The sequence below is a fragment of the Nycticebus coucang genome, chromosome 14 (assembly GCF_027406575.1).
Source record: "Nycticebus coucang isolate mNycCou1 chromosome 14, mNycCou1.pri, whole genome shotgun sequence".
Classification (NCBI taxonomy): Eukaryota; Metazoa; Chordata; class Mammalia; order Primates; family Lorisidae; genus Nycticebus; species Nycticebus coucang.
Genome location: NC_069793.1, coordinates 1,445,227 through 1,451,226, shown reverse-complemented (window position 1 = coordinate 1,451,226; position 6,000 = coordinate 1,445,227).

The window sequence follows — 6,000 nt, the reverse complement described above, 5'->3', positions numbered from 1 at the left end:
GGACAGGGAATGTGGAGACTCTGGGGACCCAGGCAGAGGGGCCTGGGCAGTGCTGGGGACCAGTGCCAGGCAGGTGGGCTGGCTCCATGTTCAGCAAATGTGTATGTAACCAGCTGGGTACAGAGCCCAGGATAGGGACCCAAAAGGCAGAGGGGTCCTACTGGGGAAGCTGGCCCAGCATGTGGGTATGGAGCCTGAGGAGGGGTCTGGGCAGGCAAGTGGGGGGGTGCCTGGAGTGCTGACTAGACAGGGCTGAAGTTCATGGGACTGGTCCAGGGCCAACATTTTCCTGGAAATTGGCAGCGTTTGTTAATTTGCTGGTCCTTTCATCTGTATGCCTTGCACAAGTAATCCCTAAATCCTGCCCTGTGTGTAGACAAGTTACAGACATGGCTGAGACACCCTCTGATCCTCCCCTGTCCCCAAAACACCCTTCAGCACCAGAGAAGCATCTCAGGGAGGATTTGGGGAAGGGCTGTGGTCAGATCTGTCTAGGGAAGAGCAATCTCGGGGGGAGTGGGGGCAGAGTCATGGCAAGGAAGGGGCTTCAGGCACAGGCCAGAGCAGCCTGGGACCTGGAGTCCTCCTGAGCATGGGCAAGGCAGAGTCTATCCAGACAGGCCTCTGAGCCCATGGACAGTCTGGGCCCTCAAGGCCTACACATACACAACTCCTGCCAAAAAGCCTGCTGTGGCAGTGGGGGCAACCCTGCCCATGAACCCCCAAATGTGCTTTCCCAGGAGCTCAAACTAGGCCCAACACCCAAGCAAGAGCCACAGACCCCAAACAACCCCACAAGGGCCCCAGACCCTCCAAACCTCAGCAGCTCACTGGCCCTCACTGCTGACCCTATACTGTGACTGCCAGTGGGACCCTAGGAAGCCTCAGTTTGCCTCCAAAGAACTTCGCTCCAAACCGGGGCTTCACCCACTATGGGACAAGAGTGTGTCACTCCTCAGTTGGACACGGGGATGTTGCCACTGCACAGCAGGTGACATGAACACCAGCTCACTGGTATCAAATCCCTTTGCCCTCACCTCCCACAGCAGGGATCAGGGGACAAGATAGCTGGTCCAGATGGCACTTGCACAGCCAGCAATTTATAAGCAAGGACAAAAATGGCAGCCCACAGCAATGCTGTGGCACACAGCAAACAGCAGCGTCAGTGCAGAGCAGCCAGGAGCAGGGAGCAGCGGCCCTCAGGGCTGAGAACCAGCACCCGGCCAAGAGACAGACACCTCTTCCCCTCGCCCCGGGCAGCAGGCAGCTACAGGTCACACTGTGCTCACCCTCAAGCACATACTTGTCTGTGTGACCGCGACACAAACAGCTCAGCCTCTGCCAGGCTCGGGCCTCCCATCTGGCACCCACAAGGAGGGTGGGCAGTGTGCTGGCCCAGGACTGAACACCGGTCCCAACACTGACCCAGGCTGCAAGCCACAGCACAAACTGAGCAGATGATGGAAGAAACCCCGGGGCCACCATCACCCTGTGTCCTCCCCAAGGCCAAGGGCGCCAGGACACGGCAGCCTGGAGGCTGTGGTTGGGGCCGGCTGGTGTGTGAAGACCCAGAGCTCTGCTGGTGGACAGCTGGGAGGGGTCACGGAGAAAGGGAAAGAGTCAGGGGCTTCCAGCCCTGCTGTGGCTGAATTCTCCTGCAGGGTCCGGGGCCACTGACCCCGCCATCCTGAAGATGAATTTTCATTCTCATGACCCCCATCTGCCAGGAAGACATGTGTGTCCTAGAACCCAGGACCTTGGTTCTCCCAGTAGCCGAGGGCCAGGCCATTCACTTTCTAGTCAGCTGAGGTGTCCCAAAAGTCACTCTGCACGGACTGAAAGGAAAGGGCCCGGGGCAACGTCACTCTGTGACAATGCACAGGTCTCTTCTCCTGCCACAGGAAGGAGTTTGGGAGTGTCACAAGGCCACTCTCGGGACATTCACCATCTGAGGGCTGGCTCAGATGCCTGCAGTCCTGCCCAGCCCGCACTTCCAGCAGGAGAAGACAGCCAACCTTCACTTTGCACTTCATTCTCGGAAGCTCTGCTTGCGTCTTACCCTGAGTGTGAGTCCCTTCTACTTATGGAAAACAAATGGAGTCTTCGAAAATGTCAGAAAATAAACTTATAGTGGAACAAACGCAAGCCGAGTTCAACACAATGGCAGAGTTTGCCACCGTTAGCATCTAGAACACTTAGAAATGAAGAACGTGCTGAATCCTCGTGGCCCTGAACACGGGCAGGCTGAAGGGCTGATGCCCACAGGTATGAAAGGCATCCCAGGACACAGCCAGAGAACCCAGGCAAAAACCAGGCGAGGGGCCGTTATCTCGCCAAGTGGCGATGACATAGAGCTGTCGTCTCGCTGAGTGTCTGCTTGCATGCAGAATGCTGAGCAGGGCTGGTTTGCGGGGCAGGGTAAACACTTCTGGGAAACGGCCTGGGAAAAGGCACCAGGCCGCCGCCACTAAGCCTGTGTGTGCTTTGAGGAACGATCCCCAGATGCAGCTTTATCCCCAGACGGTATCAGAGCGACGCTCGTTAACATTTCTGAGCCTGTAAACAAGAAGAAACAGCCTGAGATGGCGTGGTATCCAGCATCAAAGTCCTGGGCTGAGAACAGGTCATGGACGGGGCACGGGCAGGCCACCTCTGTCCTCAGCAGCACTGTCCCCATTAGGCAGAGGTGGCCGTGCCTCGTGTGTCCGACAGGAGGGGAAGGAGTGAAGGGACATGGGCTGTCCACCCTGCAGGACACCCTTGGCCTTCCCGAGAAGTAGCCGGCCCCAACAGCCTGGGCCCTCAGCTACTGTTCAGTGAGACCAGCCACCACAGAGGGACAGACGTACATGACATGTACGTCCATGTACATGACACCTCTCCAGTCCTCAGACGACAGAGACAGAGAGTGGACGGGGTCTCGGGGCTGGGAGGGTAGGCAGCAGGTGTTCCACGGGACAGAGCTGCAGTCTGGGAGGACAAGTTCTGGAGATGGAGGGTGCTGAGTGCCCCCAGCTTCGCCCCTAGCGCTGGGTAACAGGGGACATTTTGTATTATTCCTATTTATCATGGAAAGGAAGGCAAGAAGGAGGGAAGGAAGGAAGGAACAGATATCCCCCCACATGTCTGACTAAATGTTCTCATCCCGGAACTCAGACCTGTGGCTGAGTGACCCGAGACCATGCTGGGAAGGAAACTCTGATGGGGCAGCTCCGGGGCCCTGATATGCATGATGGGGCCCAGGATGGCGACAGCCCCTAGAGTCTGTGGCCTGGGCTCCCCATGGAAGCCGGGCACAGGGATGGCAGGTGACTGCTTGAAGGATGGAATGAGGGGAGGGGTATCAACAGAGAAACTCAGAGACGCCCCCACAGGAGCCTCAGCCCCCACAGCTGGACACACAACTGTACCCACAGCCCCACAGCTGGGCACATAGCCTCACATTTGGATACACAGCCTGACACAAAGCTGGACCAGCGCCCTTGGTACAGCTGCCCGTGTTTCTGGGGGTTGGGGGAGCAGGACAGAGGGGCTGGTGGAGGGGGGTATGCAGGGGCATGTCCCTGTGCCCAGAACCCCCCCATCCCCGTGGTGGCTTTGCCAGCCTAGACCTCTGTGTGGGCCCCAGACCCTCTCGGCTTGTCCTCTATAGCTGGTGTCAGGGCACTTGGGCCCCTGTGGGCTGGGCCCTCTCAGCGTCTGGGGACATCACAGGTCCCAGTGTCCACGCCCAGCCTCTGCCTCCTGAGTGTGCCAGGGAGGAATCTACTGGGCCTGCAATGGTGTCGAGGTGGAGAAGGGCCCTGTGCCTGGGTGGGACCGCCTCCCTCCTGGGGTGCCCAGACCCTCCACATCTCCCTTTCCCACCCAGACTGGGGCGCCCACTCTGGTGTCCCAGCCCTGGGCTGGGTCGCCTAACAGGGGCTCCTGCTGTGGTGTGACCGGTGTGATGGCGCAGACATCTCCGCAGACCCTGAGAGGGCCCTGCAGAGCATTACAGCAAAATCAAAGCGAGCGGGAGGAAGAGACAGATGTGGTGTCCAGTAAACAGTCTGATTTCCCAATGTAATCCAGATTCTGGCCCAAGACATCAGGTAAACATCTGCGTGCGTCAGAGCCCCCGGCCCCCCTACCGCCCGGGGGGCCCAGGGGTCCCCAGCGCCTACTCTGGGACCCGTCAGAGTGACCACCGAGACATTTCGTAATTAGGCAAAATTGGTCCTTGCATTCCTTCACTAAATCCCAAAGATCTCTGCAATTTTAGGTCTTCCCCAAAATGAAAACATTTGGTGATTAAATGACACAACCAGGCAAGGTGTAGAATGTTCTCTCAGCTGGAAAATACCAATTAAGGAAGGAATTCTGCTTCCTACCCAACTTGGCTGAGCCGGGAGCCTGCTGGGGACAGCCTGGGAAGTGCTGGGCAGAGGGGACAGCTCGGCTGGGCCTCTCCAAGGGGTCTGGGGTCTGCGGGGCAGGAACAGAAACTGCAGGGAAGTTTTAAAACAGCCCAGAGATTTCCCACACACCCTTCCACCAGTTTCTCTAACGGCTTCGTCTCCCTGAGCCTCGTGGCAGAGTCTGAGCCCCGGGATTGTCCTGAAGCTTGGGGACGCCTGCTTCTGTGCCATCCGACAGCGTGTGTGAACGTGTGCATTCCACCCCGAGACCGTCCCCGTGGTGTCACCCCACTTACAGACACTCACCCCTGCCCTGCCATCCCTCACTCCTGGTCACCTCTCACCCGCCTTGTCGCTATGATTTTGTCATTTTGAAAATGTGATATCAACGGAATGAGTGTGACTACTTGAGACTGGCTTTTCATCACTCGGCTGAATGCCCTTGACCTCTGTCCGTGCTGTGCGTGTCCATAGTTGGCTCCTCCCAGTCGGTCAGTGGTCTCCGTGGCACGGGCGTGGGGGCACAGTTTGTTTGTCACTCACCTACTGAAGGATATTTTAGTCGTTCCCAGCTTTGTACCGTTCCAGATATAGCTTCTGTGGACAATCACGCACATGCTTTTGTGGGAACACGTCTCCCTTTGTCTGGGGCGAGGCCCAGGAGGGCAATTTCGGGTCTTACGATACGTGCACGCTTCGTTCTTTTCAGAAACTGTCAGGCTGTCTCCCAGAGTGATGTATGACTCTGCCTTCCCACAGCAGTGTATGTCATAGCCGGTTTTCCTGTGTCCTTGCCAGCATTTGGTATTGTCATTATTTTTCATTGCAGTTGTCCTGGTAGGTATGTGGAGATGTTTTATTGTGTTTATCTGCCTCCCTGCTGGCTGTGCACGTGCAGTGTCCTTTCCCTGGCACCTGCCTGCTTGCGTCCTCCTCCCGTCACGCTGGGCTGGGTGGGGGGCGTCTGTGTCTGTTCTGTGCAGTGCTGTGAGTTCTTTTAATATTCTAGAAATAAGCCCTGTGTCAGACAAGCATTTTTGTCAATATTTTCTCCTAGCCCATAGCTTATCTCTTCATTCATCTGAACCGGGTCTTTCCCAGAGTAAAAGTTTGTAATTTCGATGAGATCTAACTCGTGGATTTCTTTAAATAAAACACATTATGAAGCAGCTTTTGATGTTGTATCTAAGAATTCCTTGCCAAGCTGCAGGTGCTGGACATTTTCTCCTATTTTCGTCTCCAAGTTTTTGTTCTAATTTGAATTAATTTTTATGTTAGGCATAAGGTATTGTTGTGTTTATGGATTATTGGGCTTTTAAAAATTGATTGGTGCTGTCTCAGGTAGGAGAGAGGCTCTCAGCCACTTTACCTGTCCTGTCCCCAGACCTGCTCTGAGAAATATCCTTTGCAGCCCCTTAGAGCCTGATGTGGCCTGTTTTCGGGAAGTGGTGCAGCAAGGCTGGTGTGGGCTGGGTTTGTGATTCTGTCAAGGTCAGGTCTGTCTGTTCACCTCACACTGAGAAGCCGTGGACCCCCTGCAGCCCCTGCAGCTCTGCTTGTGCTCTGGGTCTGTCCCCACTTCTGCAGACTTGATCTTGGA